This window comes from Macaca nemestrina, chromosome 15 (assembly GCF_043159975.1).
Source record: "Macaca nemestrina isolate mMacNem1 chromosome 15, mMacNem.hap1, whole genome shotgun sequence".
NCBI lineage: Eukaryota > Metazoa > Chordata > Mammalia > Primates > Cercopithecidae > Macaca > Macaca nemestrina.
Genome location: NC_092139.1, coordinates 81,764,346 through 81,778,019, shown reverse-complemented (window position 1 = coordinate 81,778,019; position 13,674 = coordinate 81,764,346). Strand labels below are relative to the sequence as shown.

Genomic DNA, 13,674 nt, shown 5'->3' with positions numbered 1-13,674 from the left:
AGCTCAGTAATTCCAGAGAAAAAGGTAGATGGAGAAAGGGCTATGGATGGAGATTTGGGCAGAAGTCGGTTCCTTTTTCTTTCTTTCTTTCTTTCTTTTTTTTTTTTTTTTTGAGACATGGTCTTACTCCGTTTCCCAGACTGAAATGTAGTGGCATGATCTCAGCTCACCGCAACCCAGCCTCCCAGATTCAAGCAATTCTCCTGCCTCATCCTCCCAAATAGCTGAGATTACATGCACGTGCCAATACTGCCTGCTAATTTTTGTATTTTTAGTAGAGATGGTGTTTCATCATGTTGGCCAGGCTGGTCTCGAACTTCTGACCTCAAATGATCCACTCACCTCAGCCTCCCAAAGTGCTGGGATTACAGACATGAACCACCATGCACAATCCAGAAATTAGTTTCTGAAAGCCTTATATAAACCTTTAAGATGCTTGGACATTAGGTATTCAGGAGTGATTCACAGATCTGTTTGCATTAGAGATAATTAACTCTAAATAGTGTGAGGAGCATAAATTCTGAGGAATATAAATAAATGAACAAAGATAAAATATAAGCCAATGTTGCAAAGATGATGCAGGCCTGAGGAGATATTTTTAGAAATATTTAAAATATAAGTATCAGTGGCCATTATAAGAATGGATTTTTATTGAATGAATAAATGTATATATCTGGGTCCCTGGAGAAACACATTCTGCTCATTACTTTACAAAAGTTATCAAATGAGAAGCAAAATAATATACATAAACTGTTTCAGTTACTTGTACTTACTTTATACTTTTACTGTTTCAGTTTTACTGTGCTGAGAAAATGCATTTGGGTTTTGTGACTGCTGTTGTTGTTGTTGTTGTTTGAGATGGAGTTTCATTCTTGCTGCCCAGGCTGAAGAGCGATGGTGCAATCCCAGCTCACCACAATCTCTGCCTCTCGGAGAGAGGATATGAAGCAGTACCATATTGTCCTCTACCCCAACAAACATACTCTTTCTTCAAGGTCTAATGTATTTTACAAGTCCTGTAATTGCTATTAACTCAGACAAGTTATTTAACTAGAATCTCTCACTTTGTACTAAACTTTTGTTATTTACTACAATTTACTTTGAATCACTCAATGATGTCTATTATATATTTTGTTTTCCATGAGAAATTTGTTTATTAATAATGAAGGTTCTTCAGAGATAAGAAAATATTTGAATAACTAACTTTGTACATAAACACATTAAGGTTAAATACCCATGACATTATTGTGCGTTTCTGTGTACTAGAGGCAAAAACTTCAAAAAATAGTTTAATGAATATACATTAAATAAAAAACTACTTTCATTAAACTGAGATGATCTTCCCTCATGTATGAATACCTTCAGAATTCATATGTGAAGCCTTAAATATAGACCAAAGATTTGTATAAAATATAATAGCATAAAAAAATCTTATTTTTTGTTGGCACAGTGGCTCCCACCTCTCATTCCAGCACATTGGAAAGCTGAGTTGGGCAGACCACTTGAGGTCAGGAGTTGGAGAGCACCCTGGCCAACATGGTGAAACCCTATCTCTAATAAAAATAGAAAAATTAGCAGGGTGTGGGAGCACGTGCATGTGGTATCAGCTACTTGAGGGGCTGAGGCAGGAGAATTGCTTGAACTCGAGAGGCAGAGGTTGTAATGAGCCAAGACTGAGCCACTGCACTCCAGCCTGGGTGACAGAGCAAGACTGTGTCTAAAAAACACAAACAAACTAACAAAAAACATAATTGTTCCCATATAAATATAAGTCTAGTTCACACTAGATCTGAAAAATACACAATGCCTTGGGACAGGACAGAAATATATTTAACAAGTTATGTTCCTGGTTTCTGTATAAATAAAACTGTTGAATTTAAGCTTTTAAGACAAGTCAAGGAAAAGAACAAGAAATATAAAAGCGAAACTTGAAAGTTCATTTCACCATCAAGGGCCCATGATCACTAGACATTCACAAACTATATATATTTTTCAAAACATTAGTTCTGAATTTTGATCTGAGTATCCCCGCAGTTTGAGTTTCATTCAAGGATGTCCAAGAGGTCAAATAAGACAATGCCATTTGCTCTTTTCAGTTTTCTTTTCTGAGAAGAGCACAGCAAACTTCTTCAGAGAAATGAATTGTCCTAACTTCAGTGGCTAAAGACTCATGAGTCATAGTTCTAAGGGCATTTATAAAATATGGTGGTGCATGCTTGCATTCTGAATTTTTCAGCTTTAAACTCTCATATAGTAAACATTAGTAAATACAAACTGAACAAAAGCCTTTTTAATCTGACATGATTTTTGTTTTTATCTTTTAAGGGAATACAATGAAAAGTGTAAAATGAATTAAACCAGAGATAATCATATCACTGTGGGTACATCCGGAAGATATAATACAACGTACACCAAAGAAAGTGACAGAAAGGTATGTAAAGTGTATAACCACTCACATACCATTTTAGGACACAAATAAAACTTCTGCATATTACTTCTGGGCATCACAATATAGTTAAAGATTTCAAAAGGGCATTGAAATGAAAAACAACCAATTTATTATGTCGGTAGCCTCTATGCAATCATGTTTCAAAAACCTTAACATCAAAATGTCTCAAAATCCCCATTCTAAAAGACTGTGTCTACCAGTTATAAATGAATAAATACTTTTCTCATTTTTAATAAAGATGCCACAAACACACACATACAAACACCTATACATATACATACACACACAGCTCATTAGAACATCTAATTGGCTTCAGATCATCAGTGTAATAACACTAGCAGCAAGTCTCTAAAGTTAAAACAGAAACTGACACGTTAATCAGTTAAGCTTTCCTCCAGGTAAAGATCAGAACTCCAACTAGCACATGACTCACTGGAAATATCTGAGAGTCTCAAAATTCACTGCTTTGAATCCCTGTCATGTATAAAAATTTTGTATTGAAAACTTTCATGAGGGGTCCTAAATCTACATCCCTAGCCCAAATCTCATTTCTGAGCTTTAGACTCATCATTTTACTGCATACTTGGTATGACTGCTTTGATGTCCCATAGGCATCTCTTAAGTGAAACATCATTCCTTCCAAGCCTACTCCTCCTATATTCCTTTTCTCAGTGAATGCCATCCATCTTCACAAGTAGGAAACATAAACATTAACATAAATTGCTATCCTCACTACCATCGTCTGCACCCAGCTTCCAATTAAATGGTTTCACACCAAATCACTAGAACTTGGACTGAGTGTGGCGTCTAATGCCTGTAATATCGGCAGTTTGGGAGGCCAAGGCAGAAGGAATGCTTAAGCTCAGGAGTACGAGACTAGCCTGGGCAACATGGTAAATTCCCATTAAAAAAAAAAAAAAAACTACCCAGGACTGGTGGTGCACACCTGTAGTCCAAGTTACTAGACTGAAGGGGGAGGATCAATTGAGCCCAGGAGGTCAAGTCTGCAGTAAGCCATGATTGTGCCAGTGCACTCCAGCGTGGGCAACAGAGCGAGACCTTGTCTCAAAAAAAATTCAAATGATTATTCCACAAACACTTATAAATCAAGCTGAACATCTATGCATGAAGAAGTGTTAGACATGGTTTCTACCTGATGGGAGCTCATCATGTGTGGAGAAATGGATGCTAAAAGTGTCACGATAGAGGTAAGCGCAGGGAGCCATGAGAGCACATAGAACAAGGAGCTAACCCACACTGGGCAATAACTGAAGGCTTCTTGATGGTGCTGATACCTAAGCTGCAGCTTAAAACACAACTCAGGGTTACCCAGACCAAACTCTCCACTGGCTGAAATCTATTTGACACTCAGAAAATGTTTGTTGATTATAAGAACGTAAGTAGTGACCCTATGAAATTTACATTACTGGCTAACCCAATTAACTGAATACATTTACTTACATCTTCAGTTTGTTATCTTAAATTACAGGCTTTTCCCTTTTATTTGCATAATATAACATATTCTTTCTTCAAATCCAACAGTGCAAAGATAAAAGTCAAACTCAACTCTATTCCTAACGAGTTTCAAATTCAACAAATATTATTAAATATTACTTACAAAAGGTGTCAGGCACTAAAAAATAATTTTTTTGTTTCTTTTGTTTTGTTTTAGACAGGAACTCACTCTGTCACCCAGGCTGCAGTGCAGTGGCACAATTACAGGTCACTGCACCCTCGACCTCCTCAGATCAAGTGATCCTCCTACCTCATCCTCCTGAGTATCTGAGACTACAGGTGCATGCCACCATGTCTGGCTAATTTGTGTGTTCCTTGTAGAGATGGAGTTTTGCTATGTTGCCCATGTTAGCCTTGAACTCCTGGGCTCAAGCGATCCACCTGCCTTGGCCTCCAAAGTGCTGAGATTACAGGTGTGAGCTACCACACTTGGCCAAGGAAAAGGTTTTCAATGGATATGTAAGTAAATGTTAGTAAAGAGTGATGGAGTGTGGAAAAAGCAAGTGAAATCTCACTTGTAAGAAGGACTCTGCCCTGATGATAGTATCCAGGAAGTTGGTAAATTCTTTTCCATGTTCATAATTATTCACCTTGTACCAAAATACATTCTAGAGCAGAAAGAGTAAATATAAGCATCTAGCTGTACCACAATAAAAAAATGCACAAAACATAATTATCACTAAAGTGACAAATAAGTGGCAAAGTAAAAAAGCCATTAGTCTCATACATCCTAGCTAACTCATGAGGTAGACTAGAACAGATATGTTCAACAACGTGGTAATATAGGGAAAAGCTTATAGTGAAAACAAAAATGGAGAACTCACATATAATGAATAAGGTAAACTTTACATCACATATAAATCCAAGAAAGTATAAACATCTGAATTGAAAGTTTTAGACTACCCTAAACTTCAATTAAGCTGGGTATAATGTAAGAATGATAGAAATTTAGTAAGTGAAAACCTAATAAACTCTCATATTCTGTTTAAAAGATTCAGAGTAGAAGAAGGAAAATTGGCCTGGAACCAACTAAAAGCAACTTTAACAACCAGAAGAATCCAGAGTTGCTTATCCACTGATGAAATACTCAATTTGGTCAAAAGAAATATCACTGGTCTACTGTCCCCCACCACTGGAGGAATGGAACGCTCAGGCTTTACTATGGCCTGGATGAAAGACTTCTCACTGCCTTTTCCTTTAATTCTATGATTAAGAAATCTTCTAATGACAAATTTGGTTCCCATATACACTGACAGCAGAAAAGGGGTATTCTAGTTAGCAGATATGAACATTTTGCTTACAATAATTTTTTTAATTAGCTGACAATCTGGCTTATACATTAGTCTCCTGAATATGGTTCACACAGAATCCTTGGTGACTGACATGTATTTAAATATCTATAATCTCCTCTAAGATCTGAATGGTTATTTGTTGGATTTAACAAAAGAAAGCCATGCAAGTTGTTTGGGCTTTAGATACTTACTCTTTTTAGGGGATAAACATTAACTGGACCTAACATCAACTTCAGAGGTTCTAGAGAAGGTCCCTGGTTTCCTTGTTTCAGGGCAAGCAGAGCCGTCTTTCATAGATTCTCTGAATTCTTAAAATAGATCTATAAATTTGGATATAAAGTACAAGAGAGTAGGTATTCATAAATTAGAACAACATAAAGTCTAAAACTCCTCATTAATTGGAAATAAATTATGAAATCCTGGACACTTTATTGAGTGAATGAAGACATCTAATTCATTTGGCAAGTCAGTTATGAGAACTTCTACCATTTCTGTGTGACATGTAATACTGTAATAAACCGACATGTAATACTGTAAAGCTCTGTAAAAAAATTTTAACCCAGCCTATTTGTATAAAGGAGATGTTAACAATTCATGCTCCCTTGAACCTCTTCATTTTTACTTTTAGGACAGGAGCATTCATTAACACACTCAATCAATTACTAAACACACACAATCAGTTTCTAAAATAAATATGATCAAGCAGTAACCGAAAACCTCAACTTAAGGCTATCATACCCAAACTCAACTATTCAGAAGCCAATTTAAGTAATCCATGCCTCCTTGGCAAGAGTGTATGGATAATACCTTTTCCTTGTGATAGTAAAGCCTATCCATTTTCTTACCCTCACCCAGTATCAGCTTTTATGCTTTACAGACAAAGCAGATAATGAACATACTGCTTGGAAATCTTGAGTTTTTATTAAAAGGTACACATAGAGTTATATCTAAATCACTGGCTACAATGATCTAAAATGCAGAGTTTTATCTAAATAATTTGCTATGATGGTGTAAAACCACTTTATTTACATCTTATATTAATCACAGGACAAAAAATCATACACTACCTTTATTTTCAGAACTACAGTCTGTTGCTATCTGGCGCAGGCAACATGTCTTCATAACCCTATGATACTATGTATTTACCCCCAAGCAAACAGAAGTGATATCCAGGCCCCCCTTCCACAATCAACAGCCTAGAGAAGGAAAATCAAAGACACTGAGACAATTCATTTTAGCAAGAAGTGAACCTGCCACCCCAAATAGCAGAAAACAAAATTTTAAAAGTAAACTGTATAATTTATATGAACAGTATTCACAAAAGTTATTCACAGTATTTTAAATAAAAAATTACACAACTGTGTTTCTGAAAATGTTACAATAAAATTATATCTGTGTGTAAAATGTCTGTTTTATGTGTACATTTGTGTGTGTGAGAAAGGGGGTTATGAATTATCAAGCATATGTACCAAAACATTAGAAGTTATCTTTGCATAAGGAGATAATGATTTTTACTTTCTTCTTTATGCCTTAATATATCATCATCTCAAAATTTACAATCAGAATTCATTATAAGCTATTGTATATGTATGTATGTATATATGTATGTATGTATGTATGTATGTATGTGTGTGTTTATTTAGTGAGACGTGGTCTCACTCTCTTACTCAGGCTGTAGAGTGCAGTGGCGTGATGTTGGCTCGCTGCAACCTCAGTCTCCCAGGCTCAAGTAATCCTCCCCACCTGAGCCTCCTAAGTAGCTGAGACCAACTAAAGTTGTTTTCTTCAGTTTAAAGTAAGTTGTCATAATTATGTTGTTTAGTCTCATGGTAACCAGAAAACAAAACCCAATAATAGACGCCCTACACATAAAGAGGAATTAAAACACACTACTGGAAAAAATTACTTCACTACAAATAAATACAGGAAGGAAGGCAAGGAGGAGAGAAAAAAAAGGAAGAAAGAAAAAGAGATCAGAGAGAAGAGAAAGAGGAAGGGAGAAAGAAGAAAAGAAAAGAGTGGTAAAACAACCAAAAAACAAGTAAAAAATGGCAGTAGTATGTTTTCACCTGTTAGGAATAACCCTGAATATCAATGAATTAAGAGTGGCTGAATGGATTAAAAGACAGGAGCCAATTATATACTGCCTACAAGAAACTCAGCTCACCTATGAAGACTTATATAGACAAAATGAAGGGATGATGAAAGATATCCCACACAAATGGAAACAAAAGCAGCAGTAGCTATACTTAGGTAAAATAGACTTTAAGTCAAAAAAAGAAAAAATATAATTATATAATCAGAAAGAAAGAAACAGCAGCCTACAAATAAAAGTGCATATGCAACCAACACTCAAGCACCTAAATACAGAAGCAAGTATTAACAGACCTTAAAGGACAAATGGATCGCAATATAATAGTAGAGAACCTCCACACTCCACTATAATCAACACTCCACTGTCACCAATGAACAGATCATCCAGAGAACAAAATATCATCAGTTAAACTTTATAGGAATGGACCTAATAGACATTTACACAGCTTTCCATTCCACAACTGCACAATGCACATTCTACTGAGTAGCACATGGATTATTCTCCAGGACAGACTATGTGTTAGGCCAAAAAACAAGTCACAACACATCTTTAAAAACTGAATTCATGTCAAGTATCTTTTCTGACCACAGTGGAATAGTATTATAAATCAATAACAGGACGATCTTTAAAAACTATACAGATATACGGAAATTAAAATACATGCTCATGAACAACTGATAAAGAGGAAATTAAATATTTATTGAAAAAAATAAGAATAGAAACACAACATAACAAATCCTGTGGGATTCAGCAAAGACAGCTGTAAGAGGAAAAGTGCATACTATAAATGCCTACAAATCAGAAAAGTAGAAAGATCTCAACTAGCCAACCTGACAGTACAACTCCAGTAATGAGAACAACAAGAAAAATCAAATGCTAGAATTAGTAGAAAAAATATCTTACAGATTAAAGAAGCAATTTTAAAAACAAACAAAAACTACAAAAAGTCAAAGAACAAAGAACTGGAGTGTTTTAGAAAACTCAAAATTGACAAGCTTTAACTAGACGGATAAGAAAAAAATCATAGATGAAAAAGGCGACATTACAGTTGATAACACCGAAATATGAAGGCTTGTAAGAGATTACTAAAAACATCTATGTACAAACAAACTGAAAAATCTAGAAGTGAATAAATTTCTAGACACATAATTCCCAAGATAGAATGATAAAAAAATAAAAAGCTTGAACAGACCAACAATGAGTAATGCAATTAAAGCAGTAATAAAGAGTCTCCCAGCAAAGAAAAAACACAAGAATCACGGTTTTATTGTCGAATTCTACCAAACATTTTTGAAAGAACAATACCAATTTTACTCAAACTATTCCCCATAAAATGAAGAGGAAGGAAGGCTTTGAAACTTGTTCTATGAGGACAGCATGACCCTGGCACAAAACCCAGACCAGGACAAAACACAAAAAGAAAACCACAGGCAAATATCCCTGATGAACAAAGATGCAAAAAGTCCTCAACAAAATACTTGAAAATTGCATTTGACAGCACAATAAAAAGATCATCTGCCATGATCAAGTGGGATTCATCCTAGGAATACAAGGATGTTTCAATAGACACAAATAAATAAATGTGTAACACCACATTCAGCAAATCAAGAAAAAAAAATCATATAACCATTTAAGTAGACACTGAAAAAAAATCAACATTCCTTCATGATAAAAACTCAACAACATGAGTACAGAAGGCACATATCTCAGCACAATAAAGGTCACATATATGGCAAACCCACAGCTAACATCATAATCAATGGGGTAAAGTTAAAAACTCTTCTTCTAAGATCTGGAACAAGTGTGGCTACTTTCATACCACTTTTATTCATCATAGTACTGGAAGTCCTAGCTAGAGCAATTGCACAGGAGAATGCAATAAAAGGCATCCAAATTGGAAAAAAGGAAGTCAAATTGTCTCTGTTTGCAGGTGACATGAACATATATATACAGAGAGAACCCTAAAGACTCCACAAAAAGCCTACTAGAAATAATAAATTTAGTCAAGTTGCAAGATACAATCATCAATACATAAAAAGGAGTAGCACGCCCATGCACCAATAGTGAAATACATAAGAAAGAAATCAAGAAAGTTATTTCATTACCAAACAAATGAGATCTAGAGATAAACTTAAAGCAAAAGGCAAAAGATCCCACAATGAAAGCCATAAAACATAGATGAAAGACATTAAAACAATCTCAAGTAAATGGAAAGATAACCCATGTCCAATCACTAGAAGAATAGTGTTAAAATATCTGTATCACCCAATGTGATCTACAGAATCAAGGCAATCCATCTTAAACTACAAGAAACATTCTTCATAGAAATAGTAAAAACCATTGTAAAATTCACACGGAAATGCAAAATACCTCAGATAGACAAAAGAATCTGGAATAAAAAGAAAAGCTGGAGACATCGTACTACCTGATTTCAAAATATGCTACAAATCTATATTAAGTATGTTTCTATCAAAACAGCATGGTACTATCAATAAAAAGCGTGAGGGAGAGACAGAGAGAGGAATGAATGACAGACAGACATAAACAAGTGAAACAAAATAGAGAAATCAGAAATAAATTCACGCATTTATGGTCATTTTTAACAAAGGCACCAAGAACACAGAGTCAGGAAGGATAATCTCTTCAATAAATTGTCCTAGGAAAACCCAACACCCACATGTGTACAGGAATTCATCTAGACCATTATCTTCCCAAATACAAAAATCTACTCAAAATAAAGATTTAAATGTAGGATATGAAACTACGAAACTACTTAGAGAAGAAAACATAGGATAAAAGCTTCATGAAATTGCTTAGGACAAGGAATTTTCAAACAGACATCAAAAGCAGAAGCAACAAAAGCAAAGATGTAATTACATTAAAATGAAACGCTTCTGCAAAGCAGAGGAAGCAATCAGAATGAAGAAACAACCCAGAAAATGGAAGAAAGTATTTGCAAACTATGCATCAGGCAAGGGGTTAATACAAAAAACATATGAAGAACTCAAACTACTCAAAAGCACAAATACAAATACTCTTATGTTAAAAAAAAAAAAAAATCTACCCAAAATCTTTCTCCCCCACCATTATTTCCCCACCTTCCTTTCCCGACCACCTTCGCCCCCTCCCTCTTGCCACGCTTTGTCTTCCTCCATCTACTCCCAAACTTTGTCACCACCAGTTTTTCCCCACCATCATTTCACAAAGCCTTCTCTACTCTTCCGCTCACCACCCTTTTCCTGTCTAACCACCCACTTTCCCCAGTGTTTTTTCCCACCATATTCTCCCCTTCTCCCTGGTCACCCTTTTTCTCCCTCCTGCTCTCATCACCCTCTTTTGCAAAGCCTTCTCCCCACTCCTGCTGCTCACCACCCTCTTTTCCCCCTTCATCTACCCCAAAACTGTTTTCCTCATTCGTCTTTCCCCACGCTCCTCCTTGACATTCTCTTTCCCTTCTCCATCTACCCAAAAACATTTCCCCACCATCTTTTCTCGAAGCCTTCTCCCCACTCCTGCTCACCTCCCTCTTTTCCCCCTCCATATACCCCCCAAAACTTTCCTCGCCATCCTTTCACAAAGTCTTCCCCACTTCCTACTCGTCCTTCTTTCTGTTATCCTGCTTGCCACCCTCATGTTTGCCCTCCACCCACCCCAAACTATTTTCCCGTCTTTTTCCCAACCCTCTTTCTTTGCTCCCTCTCGCCACCCTTTCCCCCCCCTCCATCTACCCAAACACTTTTTACTCACCGTCTTTTGTTTCTTCACTGTCTTTCTCTTCTGCCACTGTCTGTCTGCAAAACCTTGTCTTCCTCCCGCTGGTTATCCTCTTTTTCCTTCTCCCACTTACTACCCTCTTTTGCCCCTCTATCTAATAAAAAACTTTTCTCCCCACCGTCTTTTCGCAAAAGCTTCTCTCTTTACTGCTCGCCCCCGTTTCCCACAACACCACCCTGTCTTTCCTCCTCCCACTTGCCACCCCTTCTTCCCCCTCCATCTTCCCATAAACTTTTTACCCACCGTCTTACTGCAAAATCTTCCCTCCCTCCTGCTCTCCACCCTGTTTCTCCACCTCTGTCTACCCAAAAACTTTTTTCCCCACCATCTTTTCCCCACTGTTTTTTTGCAACGTCTTCTCCTACTTGCTATCCTTTTTTCCCTTTGGCACTAACAACTCTCTTTACCCCCCTCCATCTATCCCAAAACTATTTTCCTCCTCCTGCTCCAGGCGCGCTGCAATCTCCGCCGCCACCATCAACCTCAGCGAGGCGAGTAGTGGTGCTGCGGTTCAGCAGCTCTAGCCTCCAGCACACAGTCGGTCACTCGCCATTCCTGGTCCTCTAGGCCAGGCACTGAGCAGCTAGACAGGAAGATATGGGAACCTGGAAGAACAAGACTTTCCTTCAGTGTCTTCACATACTGAGTGTGTGTAAATGAAGGTTCCTGGACTGCATGTTCTGAATGGATGAGAAAAAAAAAAAAACAACCCAGGCTTACTCTGATTGGACTTTATTAACATGTTCTGATTGGATGACAGCAAGTCTTAAGACAATCAATCACAGCATGAAAATAAAGTCCAATCAGTATAGGCCTAGAGGTTTTTCTCTTCTCCAATCCGAACATGTAGTCCAGGAATGGCATTTGCATAACCTCAGTATATAAAGCATGCTGAGGGGGCGACGGGTCATAGCAGGCTCTTTTATGTTGGTCACTGAGCTACTCCATTGCCGGGTTAGAGAACTAGAAGGGACTGCCACTTGCTGCTCGTTGGAGGCTGTGGCCTGGGGCTTGGAGCCCTACCTCATTGCTGTTGGTGGTGGTGTCAGAGTGGTAGGAGGGTGGCTAGCAGCGGGAGCTTCTCCTACTGGGCTTGAGGACAAGCAGAGGCGGCACTGCACCATGCCGGAGGCTGGAGTCTGCCCCATCGCTGCTCGACTCACTGTGGTTGGTGGTGACGTTGGAGACTGCAGCTCAGCCAGAGTGGTAGAAATGTGGTGGAATAGGTGAGTTATTCGGGGCTGCACTGCCCACCTCTGGGTGTAAGGGTTGGGTGTCCTATTGGGGCTCAACGCCCAACGCTGCACTGCCTGTGGCAGTGGCATGGGTTTGGGCACTCTCCAGGGTTGCATTGCTGGCAGTGGGGCGGGTTGGTTGGCTATAAGGGGCTACATTGCCCAAGGTGGTGAGGGTATTGGGGGGAGGTATGTTGTGTACATGAACGTGTATTGCCGTTGGTGGGGGACGGGTTAGGGACGCTAACTTCTGCTGCACTGCCTGAGGCAGGGGGCGGGTGGCGTGGAGTTCTCTGAGGCTACAATGCTGGCAGTGGGGGGTGGTTTAGGGGTGTTGTTGGGTGTTGCACTGGACGTGACTGGGGGTGCACTATCAGGAGCTGCACTGTCCGTGGTGGGGCGGGTTTGGGGCATTATCTAGTGCAGCAAAACTCGTGGCTGGGTCTCGTTGTGGGCACTATCGGGTACTACACTGCCTGCAGTGGGTGGAGTGGTGGCTTGGGGGAGTATTGGGGTTACATTTCCTGCAGCTGTAGGGTGTGTTGGGGGGGACTACACTGCTAGTGGCAGGGGGCAGGTTAGAGGTGCTATCGGTGGCTCCACTGCCAGAGGCATTGGTGGGCTGCAGAGGTGGCAGTGGTGGGAACAGCAGTGGCCCTCTTCTTCCTTCTGGTGGCCTCCAAGAAAGGGACCATTCTCCTCTTTCCAGGCTCTAGAGTCTAGAGGGAGATCTCCTCCTGCTCGTGCAATCTTGAGCATGGCAGGGTCCCCACAACCACTGTGGTTCCCTGGCCCGAGTCCTCAAGTTCTGTGTTGTGGAGACCACCCAGTACTACCACAGAGAGTAGTGGGCACCACGGTGGTGGAGGGCAGACACGGCATTGTGGGTGGAGACATCAGGAATGGGAACCAGCACTTGGGTGGGGAGGGCTGACAGGATCTGTGTTTCTTCTACTTGAGCACCCCAAGGAGTGCAGCCCCGGTGGGCCCAGCAATTCCTGGCCAGCTAGACCTGGTCAAAGGCCGGTTTCAGTGAAGGCACTCACACCTACCCCAGACCCCAGTTACTGGCCAGCTTTTGTCAGAAGGAGAGTCTGGACTTTGGAGAGTGGGTGTGAGTGCCTTCAATGAAACTGGTCCCTGCCACCCAGTGGCCAGCATGACAATGTGAGGTTTTAATGCTTCCACTCCCTGCATCCTGTTCTAGGTTTTCCTGGCTTGGCCTGCCCTGTTGCTCCAAGCCAGGCTGGAAGGAGGAGAAGAGTCACCTGTGGTATACTGGATCCTGCAGATGACATGGCTCTGCAGCTTGCC

The 13,674-nt window shown here is 39.4% G+C and overlaps 1 long non-coding RNA gene across 2 annotated transcripts in view; it reads left to right on the top strand.

Moving 5' to 3' along the window:
• Positions 1-6,743, top strand: part of LOC105466773 (uncharacterized) — a 135,457-nt gene extending 128,714 nt beyond the window's left edge. For both annotated transcript variants that reach the window (XR_011613822.1, XR_003014707.2), the window contains 2 exons: positions 2,326-2,431; positions 4,122-6,743. This is a non-coding gene — a long non-coding RNA (uncharacterized lncRNA). The remainder of the gene's footprint in view (positions 1-2,325; positions 2,432-4,121) is intronic.
• The last annotated feature ends 6,931 nt before the right edge of the window (positions 6,744-13,674 follow it).